Here is a 13,194-nt window from a genome sequence, read left to right on the forward strand (position 1 = left end):
TTCTTCTTGATCAAATTCCCTTATGCATTCATCTGTGATATCAATCGCGTAACATGCGTCTCCTATGATTGGTTCCATCAGGAACTTTGAAAGAATAAACTCTATCTTTTCATCCCCTACTTCGAAAGTTAATTTTCCTCTTTTAACATCTATTATAGCTCCGGCTATTGATAAAAATGGTCTACCTAAAAGGATAGGGATATCGTCGTCTTCCTTGATATCCATGACCACAAAGTATGTCGGGATATAAAGTTGACCGATCCTAACTGGGATGTCTTCTAAAATGCCTACAAGATACTTAATAGGCCTATCGGCTAATTGGAGGGACATCTTAGTTGGTTGTAATTCTCCTAAGTTTAACCTTTTACACACAGCTAGGGGCATTAAACTCACACTAGCACCTAAGTCTAGGAAAGCTTTGTCGATCACATGACTCCCTAGAATGCAAGGTATAGAAAAACTCCCAGGGTCTTTCTCCTTCTTAGCAAGTTTATTTACGGAAATAAAGTTGCATTCCAAGGGTTTGGGATCGTCAAGCCTACGCTTGTTGGTTAAGATGTCTTTGAGAAATTTGGCGTAAGATGGAATTTGGGTGATGGCTTCGGTGAAAGGAATCTCTACATGAAGCTTCTCTATTACTTTTATAAACTTTTGGTATTGGTTATTGATTTTGGTTTGTTTAAGTCTTTGCGGATATGGGATTGGTGGTTTGTACGGGGGTGGTGGTTTGTAAGTTTTATCCTTGGCTTCTCCTTCTTGGTCGGTTTGTTTTTTGGGTTCCACTGGTTCTTCTCCTTGGTTTGTAGGTATATTTTCTTTAGAAGCTTTGGACTCGCTCATTGCTGGGTTATGAGGCCCTTCGTAAGCGGTCCCACTTCGTAATGAGATAGCGTTAGCTTGCCCTCGAGGGTTGAGTTGAGGTTGTCCAGGGAATTGTCCTCCAGGTGTAGTTTGTGGGGCTTGGTTTTGTGCTACCTGTGAGATATGGGTTTCAAGCATCTTGTTGTGAGTGATTATATGATCAACCTTGGTCCCTAATTGCGTTATCAGTTCGTTTACGTGAATGTTCTGGTTTAGAAGTTCTTTATTTTGCTGAGTCTGGCCTGATATAAAGCTTTCCATGATCTTCTCAAGGTTAGGCTTCTAGGGCACAACTTGCATAGGTTAATTTGGTTTTTGGGCTTGATAACCTTGTGGTCTTTGAGGTGCATAATTTTGGATAGGGTTCTGGTTTTTATAGGAAAAATTCGGGTGATTCTTCCATCCAGGGTTGTAGGTGTTTGAAAATGGGTTACCTTGGGCGTAATTCACTTGGTCGGTGTTCAGGTCGTTCAAAAGGTTACATTCCGCCGATTCATGTCCTTTAGATCCACAAAGTTCACACTCTGTGTGGACTACCGTTGCGGTGTTAGTGTTTGTAGAAATATGTTCGACCTTAAGGGCTAAAGCGTCCATTTTCGCCTGCATTATGTCCATAGAGCTTATCTCATGCATTTCACCTTGGGTTTTGTTTTTCTCTATTGATGCTCGTTCAGTTCCCCATTGGTAATGGTTTTAGGCCATATCCTCAATTAGGTCACAAGCTTCAGGGTAAGGTTTGTTCATCAGTGTGCCACCAGCGGCAGCGTCGATGCTCATCTTTGTGTTATAATGGAGTCTATTGTAGAAGGTATGAACGATCAGCCATTATTCTAGGCCATGGTATGGACAAACTCTTAACAGCTCTTTATATCTCTCCCAAGCTTCAAAAAGTGATTCTCCTTGGTTTTGAGTAAATCTAGTTATTTGGTTTCGAAGAACAATAGTCTTACTGGGGGGAAAATATCTAGCAAGGAGTACTCTCCTAAGGTCTTCCCAGGTAGTTATTGAATTAGCTGGAAGTGAATCTAACCATGAACGTGCTCTATCCCTAAGGGAGAAAGGAAATAATCTTAAACGGGTCGCATCAGGTGAAGCACCGTTGGATTTAAAAGTGTCGGCCAGTTGGATAAATACTTTTAAATGTTAATTTGGGTTCTCAGTAGCGAGACCCGCGAATTGGTTCTATTGCACTAATTGCAGTAAAGATGGTTTTAGTTCGAAATTGTTGGCAGGAATGAGGGGGTTTACTATACTAGAACTAGGTTCCTCGTCAGAGGGTTGGGCAAATTCCTTAAGAGGTCTCCGGTCGCGATTCTCGGCCATAGCTTTCTTAATTCGGATGAGTAAGAGGCGTGTACGAGTGTAACATTCGGGTTCCGCTAAAGGATCTACTAAATTTTTGGTACTACGGGTTCTTCGCATTTACCGGCTAATAATGCCTTAGTCTAGAAGGTGTAACAACAGGGTATGAATTTAACAAAGTTGGTCCCCGACAACGGCGCCAAAAAATTGATCGCTCTATTCGCAAGTGTACGAATCGCGTCAAAGTAATATAAAAGAATATCGATCCCACAGAGACCAAATCGTCAATCTATCGATTACTATTGTTACGATGTTTAGTTAAGGCAGTACAAAAGAGATATTGATGTCGCAAAATAACAGTAAATAAAGGAAATAATAAATACAGTGCAGATAAAGACAGGTTTGAATGTATTTCACGTCAATTAAACGATGTTTTGATTGTCTAAATAGAACTACTTATGGGGCAATATTTTCTACTCTTGAAAAGAATCCATTTAACAGGAACTGTCGCTTTCGCGTATTCAGAACCGAGTTTACCCTTAAATTAAGGCCTTTTATTGTCACTTATAAAAGGTGCGCAGATTGCTAAAGTAGTAAACTTATTTTTAAGAAATAAGACTCGTAAACTTAGTTGAAAAGTGATTTTGATTTGGAAAGTTTACCCAAGGAGTTTCCTGATTTTAAATCTATCAACGCGTTCGAAAACAGTTTCATAAATCGTTTTTCCTTAAAGTGATAAAAATTCCTAATTAACTAAGCCAGGGTGCTTTCACACTCCTTGAGTAGTTAAAACAAACCAAGTTTGTTTCAGAAAACTCGAATTAAAAATCAAAGCAGCCTTTAATACATTTCTACATATTCAATATGTGAAACATCTCTTTAACACGGTCCTTACATTCTAACCTTTGAAAGATTTAGCCAGACATGGTAATACAAACAAACACAACGATATTGATCATTGTCATACCCCAAAATTTGCCCGTTGATACTACAAGGCATCTGTCAAGGCATTCCGACTTGTTTGCAAGGCACCGACTCTAAAGGAACGAAAGCCCAGCTCACAACGGGCCCAATCCAAAGGTGGCCCAAAACAGCTTGCTCGCTAGGCGAGCAATTACTTCGCCTAGCGAACACTTCATCATGACACTCGCCCAGCGAAGCATCAGATCCAGAAAAAGCCCAGAACTAGCTTGCTCGCTAGGCGAGCAATTCCTTCGCCTAGCGAAGCTTGCGAAAATCTGAAGTTTTGGACCTCATCTTAAGCCCATTAGGTCACCACCACTACTACTATAAATACCAGGCACCTCAGCCACGAAAATGGACAGACCGAGACGGACGGAAAAGAACGGAAACCCTGGCACAGAAACCCTGCTGATCCAGAGAATTCGGAAGACGGAAACCCTGAAGGCCGCTCACCCGCCTCGAAGCTACCACCGCCCAGCTCAATCCGATACCCAGAGTGATCAGTCCCGTTCAACATAGCAATTGCAAACAGGTTTGCGTATTATCACTGTTATATGCTTCCAATTGATAATCGTTACATACATAACGCATCATGATTAAATTTTGATATGTAATCTGATTTCACATGCAAATTTAAGTATGCCTGAACATCATGAATGCTATCCATGCTGTGCCTGTAATTCAATGTCATAAAATTCCAGGTTCCGGAGACGGTACGATTGCCAAATTCAAAATCCGTGGCCGCTCGCTAGCACATCGCTAAGCGAGCCTGTAGCGAATATTCGCTAAGCCTTCGCTAGGCGAAGCAGAGGCGAACGTACCAGTAGCTGTTGTAACACCCCGATAAAATAAGGCTAATTATTTAATTTGAATTAATATAATATTTATTAATTTAATTAATTAATTGGAAATATTATTGGATTATTATTATTATTTTGGAAAATATATATATCTTGGAAATAAGAGAAAGAGCCCATTTGGAGTAAAAAGGTTTTACGTGAAAAGCAGAGAAGCGATCGTGAAAGAGGAAAAGGGGCAAAGAGGAAGAACCAGAGAGCAAAGGTTGGAGAAGAGCTTGGAGCTTAGAGATTTTGCCGGATTAACTCAGGTAAGGGGGGTTTATCGTCGTTTAATGGGTATTATGGGTTAGCATGTAATGGGTAGTGATAAACCGTTGAATTGACTCTAATTGGGATTCTTGAATGCTGAATAATTGAGTTGGATAAGTTGTGTTGAAACCGAAATTGAATCTGTAATTGAGTGTGTTGTAATTTCCCTAACGTATAGCTTTTTACGGAATTGGAATCGGAGGTCCGGAAGTCCTCCAACGGCGGAAAATGCGGAGAATTCTGCATTCTGCTTTGTGTTAGCGCAGGAACTGCTATTTTGTCTGCGTTAACCGGTTAACCCAGGGCGTTAACCGGTTAACACTGTTACGAATTGAGAATTAGTGCTGTTTTGCCTGCGTTAACCGGTTAACCCAGGGCGTTAACCGGTTAACACTGTTAAGTTTTGGGCAGTGAGCGTGTTTTGCCTGCGTTAACCGGTTAACCCAGGGCGTTAACCGGTTAACACTGTTGCAGAGTGGAAAAATTGGCTTTTTAATGTTGTGTACATAATTGAGAGTTGGCCTATGTTGGCGTATGATGTAATAGGGATTATTTCCCGCTGTTTTGAGCAGTATAGGTATTAGTAGAGTGTGCTAATACTGTGTTTAATTGATTTACATGATAATGATGTGTTGATACATGTGTTGATGATGTATGATGGTATGCATAATGATGTGAATGTATGTATTATGCATGTATGTGTGAATGGACTGTTGTATGGCTTAGAGTGTGAGCATATATCCGTTGTGAATTGTTGTTGATGCTGCATTGCTAGATGATTAGCGTGCATAGCATAGCCTTCGGGGCTGTAGCTAATTCCCATGGTGAGGAATTAGTGAGTGAACCATTGTGGGTTTGTTGTTGATGTTTGCATGCTAGATGATTAGTGTGCATAGTCTAGCCTTCGGGGCTGTAGCTAATTCCCATGGTGAGGAATTAGTGAGTGAGTCAATAGGTCTCAAATGAGTGGGACTAGTGAGCTTAGTAGCCGTATCTGGAGGGATCGGTGAGCTTGAACTATATGTTCAAGAATAGTCGGTACCGCATGTGTGGAGTCTCATTGCATAATGTATGTATGGCGTATAATATGAATGGATGTATTCCAATATTATACGTGTGTTTGTGTTGTTATGGAGTATGATTTGAGATTATACTTGTGCTGTATATTGATGTTGAGCTGATGTGCTGTTACTGATTGTATGTTGCGATTAGGGTGATTAATGTGTTAAGTTACTTAACATGACATTATATTCTATAATGCTTATTATATTGATTGAGGAACTCACCCTTACAACCATTTTTCAGGTAACGAGAAATGAGTTGAGTAGAAGCGAATGCTTGGAGTCTAGTGTAGTCTCCTTAGTGGGTCGTGCTCTGATAGATGTAACATCGGGATGGGACGTTTTATGTTGTTGAATAATTTACAAGTGAATGTTACATGTTTTACATGATTGAGGAGATCTCTATCTGCTGCGTTTTATGCAAATGTTTATGTTTTGAATAAATAAAAGAGCATGACCGTCATATTGTTGAATATGGTGGAATATTGTGTGTGACACCCTTGAAGGGCATAATTACTCTGATTGTTATATGTTTATTATTTTTAATTAAATATTTGGGGTATTTTAGAAGGGTGTTACATTAGTGGTATCAGAGCATAGTCGGTCGAGTCGAGTCGTAATTATTCTGTTTCCCCTGTACGGGATAGGTGTTGTGTAACCCTATCAGTACTTATTGTTTTAGTTTGTTTGGGTTTTCAGAATAGAGATGGCTGGAAGAGGTAGGGATGATGCTGCGATTGCTGAGGCTCTGGGTATGCTAGCTGGAGTACTTGGAGGAAATCCGAATGTTGTGGGAATGGGAGCTGCTCGTCAACTGAGTGAGTTCCAGAAGAACAATCCTCCAATGTTCAAGGGAGCATACGATCCAGATGGCGCTCAGAAGTGGTTGAAGGAGATAGAGAGGATCTTCCGAGTGACTGAATGTGCCGATAACCAGAAGGTCAGGTTCGGTACGCATATGCTGTCAGAAGAAGCTGATGATTGGTGGGTTGCTACCCGCACTGAGTTGGAAACTGCTGGGAATGCTGAAATCACTTGGGCTGTGTTCAGAGAGAGATTCCTGAGGAAGTACTTTCCAGAGGATGTCAGAGGAAAGAAAGAGATAGAATTCTTGGAATTGAAGCAGGGTAACAAGTCTGTTACTGAGTATGCTGCTAAGTTCACAGAGCTGTCAAAGTATTATACTCCCTATAATGAGGCTGCTGGAGAATTTTCGAAATGTGTGAAGTTTGAGAACGGGCTGCGTCCTGAGATCAAACAGGCTATTGGATATCAGCGGATCAGAGTGTTTTCTGACTTGGTTGACTGTTGCAGGATTTTTGAACAGGATTCCAAAGCCAGAGCAGAGAGCTATCAACAGAGAGTTGATAGGAAAGGCAAGAATCAGAATGATCGTGGAAAACCGTATGCAGCTGGCAAGGGTTTCCAGAAGCAGAGTGGGATGAAGAGGCCTAGTGGGGGAGACTCTAGTGCTCCTGCTAAGTGTTATAGATGTGGTCGGGCTGGACATCGTGTCCATGAGTGTACCAGTGCTGAGATGAAGTGTTTCAAGTGTGGCAAAGGTGGTCACTTGGCTGCAGAGTGCCGGTTGAAGACTGTGACTTGTTTCAACTGTGGAGAGTTGGGTCATATCAGTCCACAGTGTCCTAAGCCGAAGAAAGAGAATCAGTCAGGAGGCAAGGTCTTTGCTTTATCGGGTTCTGAGACTTCTGCAGATGATCGTTTGATCCGAGGTACGTGTTATATTAATGGCTTTCCTCTTGTAGCTATTATTGACACCGGTGCTACTCATTCCTTTATATCTTTGGATTGTGCTGTGAAACTTAAGTTAGAGATATCTGAGATGCTTGGAAGTATGGTGATTGATACTCCTGCGAAGGGTTCAGTGACTACTACTTCAGTTTGTTTGAATTGTCCTTTGAGTATTTTTGGTAGAGACTTTGGGATAGACCTTGTGTGTCTTCCGTTAGTGCAGATTGATGTTATCTTGGGTATGAACTGGTTGGTGTTTAACCGAGTTTCTATCAACTGTTTTGATAAGACTGTGATATTTCCTGAGGCTGAGGAAGGAAAGAGTTTGTTTCTATCAGCCAGGCAGGTGAATGAGGAAGTAGCAGACGGGGCGGAGTTGTTTATGCTGTTAGCGACTTTAGAGGCTAAAGATAAACTGGCGATTTGTGATCTAGCCGTGGTGTGTGATTTTCCTGATGTGTTTCCAGAAGAAGTGAATGAATTACCACCAGAGCGTGAAGTTGAGTTCTCGATTGATTTAGTACCTGGTACTAGACCGATATCGATGGCTCCGTATCGTATGTCTGCTGTTGAGTTAGCTGAATTGAAGAGTCAGCTGGAAGATCTGTTGGATAAGAAATTTATTCGTCCGAGTGTGTCACCGTGGGGTGCACCAGTGTTATTAGTTAAGAAGAAAGAAGGTACTATGAGGTTGTGTGTGGACTACAGGCAACTGAATAAAGTGACGATCAAGAATCGGTATCCTTTGCCGAGGATTGATGATTTAATGGACCAGTTGGTTGGTGCGAGTGTGTTCAGCAAAATAGATTTGAGATCGGGATATCATCAGATACGTGTGAAAGTTGAGGATATTCAGAAGACTGCTTTCAGAACAAGGTATGGACATTATGAGTATTCTGTAATGCCTTTTGGCGTGACTAATGCGCCTGGAGTATTTATGGAGTACATGAATAGGATTTTCCATCCGTACCTAGATCAGTTTGTTGTGGTGTTTATTGACGACATTTTGGTGTATTCGAAATCTGAAGAAGAGCATGCTGAGCATTTGAGAGTGGTTTTAGAAGTTCTACGAGAAAAGAAGTTATTTGCTAAACTCTCTAAATGTGAATTTTGGTTAGAAGAGGTTAGTTTTCTTGGTCATGTGATTTCAAGAGGTGGTGTTGCTGTTGATCCTTCTAAGATAGAAGCGGTATCTAAGTGGGAAGCTCCGAAGTCAGTTTCTGAGATAAGGAGTTTTCTTGGACTTGCAGGTTATTATAGGAAGTTCATTGAGGGATTTTCTAAGTTGGCGTTACCGTTGACGATGTTGACTAGGAAGGGGCAAGCGTTTGTTTGGGATTCAAAATGTGAAGAAGGTTTTCAAGAGTTAAAGAGAAGGTTGACTACTGCTCCTATTCTGATATTACCGAGTTCGTCGGAATCATTTGAGGTTTACTGTGATGCTTCATTGTTGGGTTTGGGTGGTGTGTTGATGCAGAATAAGCAGGTTATAGCTTATGCTTCGAGACAACTGAGGGTTCATGAGAGGAACTATCCGACACACGATTTAGAGTTGGCAGCTGTGGTATTTGTTCTGAAGTTGTGGAGGCATTATTTGTATGGGTCAAGATTTGAGGTTTTCAGTGACCATAAAAGTTTAAAGTATTTGTTTGATCAGAAAGAGCTGAATATGAGACAGAGGAGATGGTTAGAATTTCTGAAGGATTATGACTTTGGTTTGAATTACCATCCGGGTAAAGCAAACGTAGTGGCTGATGCATTGAGTCGGAAATCATTGCATATGTCTATGTTAATGGTTAAGGAATTGGATTTAATTGAGCAGTTTAGAGACTTGAGTTTGGTGTGTGAGAGTACTCACAATAGTGTTAAATTGGGAATGTTGAAGTTAACGAGTGGTATTCTGGATGAGATCAGAGAGGGTCAGAAATCCGATGTGTTTTTGGTTGATAAGTTGACTTTAGTGAATCAAGGCCAAGGTGGTGAATTCAGAGTTGATGAGAATGGTGTTTTGAAATTTGGTAATCGGGTGTGTATTCCGGACGTTACCGAACTTAAGAAGAGTATTCTGGAGGAAGGACATCGTAGTGGTCTGAGTATCCATCCTGGAGCTACGAAGATGTATCATGATTTGAAAAAGTTATTTTGGTGGCCGGGAATGAAGAAAGAAATTGCGAGTTTTGTTTATTCCTGTTTGACTTATCAGAAGTCAAAGATTGAGCATCAGAAGTCGTCTGGGCTAATGCAACCGTTGGCTATTCCAGAGTGGAAGTGGGATAGTATCAGTATGGATTTTGTTTCTGGTTTACCGAGGACAAGTAAGAATTTTGAAGCTATTTGGGTGATTGTAGATAGATTGACGAAGTCGGCTCATTTCATTCCGATCAGAATGGATTATCCGTTAGAGAGATTAGCTGAGTTGTATATTGAGAAGGTTGTAAGTTTGCATGGTATTCCGTCGAGTATTGTTTCGGACAGAGATCCTAGATTTACATCGAAGTTCTGGGAAGGTTTGCAGAGGGCTTTGGGAACTAAGCTGAGATTGAGTTCTTCATATCATCCGCAGACTGATGGTCAGACTGAGAGGACAATTCAGTCACTAGAGGATCTTTTGAGGGCGTGTGTTTTTGAAAAAGGAGGTGCTTGGGATTGTTATTTGCCTTTGATTGAGTTTACCTACAACAATAGTTTTCATTCGAGCATTGGTATGGCACCGTTTGAAGCTTTGTATGGTAGGAGATGTCGGACACCTTTGTGTTGGTATGAGTCCGGTGAGAGTGTTGTGGTTGGACCGGAGATTGTTCAACAGACTACGGAAAAGATTAAGATGATTCAGGAGAAGATGAGGATTGCTCAGAGTCGTCAGAAGAGTTATCATGATAAGAGGAGGAAGTCACTTGAGTTCCAAGAGGGAGATCATGTGTTTCTTCGTGTTACTCCGATAACTGGTGTTGGTCGAGCTTTGAAGTCGAAGAAGTTGACACCTCGATTTATTGGTCCTTATCAGATTTTGGAAAGGATAGGGGAGGTAGCCTATCGTGTCGCTTTACCGCCGTCGCTTGCGAATTTGCATGAGGTTTTTCATGTGTCTCAGTTGAGGAGGTACATTCATGATCCGTCGCATGTAGTCCAAGTAGATGATGTACAGGTGAGAGATAACCTGACTGTTGAAACATCACCTATGAGGATCGAGGATCGAGAGTTGAAGTAGTTGCGGGGTAAAGAGATTGCCTTGGTGAAGGTAGCTTGGGGAGGACCAGCAGGTGGTAATGTGACTTGGGAACTGGAGAGTAAGATGAAGGAGTCTTACCCAGAGTTGTTCGCTTGAGGTATGTTTTCGAGGACGAAAACTCTTTTAGTGGGGGAGAGTTGTAACACCCCGATAAAATAAGGCTAATTATTTAATTTGAATTAATATAATATTTATTAATTTAATTAATTAATTGGAAATATTATTGGATTATTATTATTATTTTGGAAAATATATATATCTTGGAAATAAGAGAAAGAGCCCATTTGGAGTAAAAAGGTTTTACGTGAAAAGCAGAGAAGCGATCGTGAAAGAGGAAAAGGGGCAAAGAGGAAGAACCAGAGAGCAAAGGTTGGAGAAGAGCTTGGAGCTTAGAGATTTTGCCGGATTAACTCAGGTAAGGGGGGTTTATCGTCGTTTAATGGGTATTATGGGTTAGCATGTAATGGGTAGTGATAAACCGTTGAATTGACTCTAATTGGGATTCTTGAATGCTGAATAATTGAGTTGGATAAGTTGTGTTGAAACCGAAATTGAATCTGTAATTGAGTGTGTTGTAATTTCCCTAACGTATAGCTTTTTACGGAATTGGAATCGGAGGTCCGGAAGTCCTCCAACGGCGGAAAATGCGGAGAATTCTGCATTCTGCTTTGTGTTAGCGCAGGAACTGCTATTTTGTCTGCGTTAACCGGTTAACCCAGGGCGTTAACCGGTTAACACTGTTACGAATTGAGAATTAGTGCTGTTTTGCCTGCGTTAACCGGTTAACCCAGGGCGTTAACCGGTTAACACTGTTAAGTTTTGGGCAGTGAGCGTGTTTTGCCTGCGTTAACCGGTTAACCCAGGGCGTTAACCGGTTAACACTGTTGCAGAGTGGAAAAATTGGCTTTTTAATGTTGTGTACATAATTGAGAGTTGGCCTATGTTGGCGTATGATGTAATAGGGATTATTTCCCGCTGTTTTGAGCAGTATAGGTATTAGTAGAGTGTGCTAATACTGTGTTTAATTGATTTACATGATAATGATGTGTTGATACATGTGTTGATGATGTATGATGGTATGCATAATGATGTGAATGTATGTATTATGCATGTATGTGTGAATGGACTGTTGTATGGCTTAGAGTGTGAGCATATATCCGTTGTGAATTGTTGTTGATGCTGCATTGCTAGATGATTAGCGTGCATAGCATAGCCTTCGGGGCTGTAGCTAATTCCCATGGTGAGGAATTAGTGAGTGAACCATTGTGGGTTTGTTGTTGATGTTTGCATGCTAGATGATTAGTGTGCATAGTCTAGCCTTCGGGGCTGTAGCTAATTCCCATGGTGAGGAATTAGTGAGTGAGTCAATAGGTCTCAAATGAGTGGGACTAGTGAGCTTAGTAGCCGTATCTGGAGGGATCGGTGAGCTTGAACTATATGTTCAAGAATAGTCGGTACCGCATGTGTGGAGTCTCATTGCATAATGTATGTATGGCGTATAATATGAATGGATGTATTCCAATATTATACGTGTGTTTGTGTTGTTATGGAGTATGATTTGAGATTATACTTGTGCTGTATATTGATGTTGAGCTGATGTGCTGTTACTGATTGTATGTTGCGATTAGGGTGATTAATGTGTTAAGTTACTTAACATGACATTATATTCTATAATGCTTATTATATTGATTGAGGAACTCACCCTTACAACCATTTTTCAGGTAACGAGAAATGAGTTGAGTAGAAGCGAATGCTTGGAGTCTAGTGTAGTCTCCTTAGTGGGTCGTGCTCTGATAGATGTAACATCGGGATGGGACGTTTTATGTTGTTGAATAATTTACCAGTGAATGTTACATGTTTTACATGATTGAGGAGATCTCTATCTGCTGCGTTTTATGCAAATGTTTATGTTTTGAATAAATAAAAGAGCATGACCGTCATATTGTTGAATATGGTGGAATATTGTGTGTGACACCCTTGAAGGGCATAATTACTCTGATTGTTATATGTTTATTATTTTTAATTAAATATTTGGGGTATTTTAGAAGGGTGTTACAGCTGTTCTTATGTTTCGTTTTATGTTTGCCTTATTGTAATCATGCATTATTTGGCCTTATGACTATTGTGTTCATTCTGTAGTGCAATTTTCAATTGCACTTTAACTTGGTATTCTCACCCGTGTGTTTAAATTGTGTTAAAGCTTGCATATTCTCGAAGAAGCGGCCGGCTAGGTATTCCGCTTTACTTGTGGGATACCCCTTTATGGAGATGGATTTGGAATTACATGATCACTTTTAACGTTGCCTAATTAATTTTAAGGAGGAGATTCATCCTAATTGCCTAATCAATTTTAATGTGGATATGTATCTTAATTATTTAAATGACTATAAGATGGAAACCCATCTTAAATACTTAATTAATTGTAAAACATGGCCTTCGAATATGTGATCTTGGACCTCTCTTTATTGCCTTACGATATTACGGTATTACGGTCATGTCCCGCGAATGTAGGGATACACTTAGCAACGGCCCTTCGGTTAACTCATCATAAATCATCATAGTCCCTCGGATGTTGCCTTCGAAAATACGATTTTGTCCCTCGATGACCCTTCGGTGTAGCCTACGGTTAAATGATGATCGTCCCTTCGAATGCTAAGGTATCCTTACAACTGTTGCCTTCAATGACCTATCGATGACCCTACGATGATCCTTAAACATCCAAAGGGTAAAATTACTTACTTCTCAATAGTAAGGACAGTTTTACCCTCATAAGGATAGGAAACGTTCATAACGACCTTAGGAAGGTATAACTCTCAATTGCTGGATCATAACCTAAAACATTTTCCACCCCTCACACTTTGCAAATCCTAGAAAATCACCACTTGGTATATATTCACATTAGAATCATTACCAAGTT

At 40.6% G+C, this 13,194-nt stretch overlaps 1 non-coding gene across 1 annotated transcript; it reads left to right on the forward strand.

The window, feature by feature from the left end:
• Positions 1 to 1,693: 1,693 nt before the first annotated feature.
• LOC127116321 (small nucleolar RNA R71) lies at positions 1,694 to 1,800 on the forward strand. The gene has a single exon (XR_007801273.1). It is a non-coding gene; the product is annotated as a small nucleolar RNA R71 (small nucleolar RNA).
• The last annotated feature ends 11,394 nt before the right edge of the window (positions 1,801 to 13,194 follow it).

Source organism: Lathyrus oleraceus, chromosome 1 (assembly GCF_024323335.1).
Source record: "Lathyrus oleraceus cultivar Zhongwan6 chromosome 1, CAAS_Psat_ZW6_1.0, whole genome shotgun sequence".
In the NCBI taxonomy this organism is placed as follows: Eukaryota; Viridiplantae; Streptophyta; class Magnoliopsida; order Fabales; family Fabaceae; genus Lathyrus; species Lathyrus oleraceus.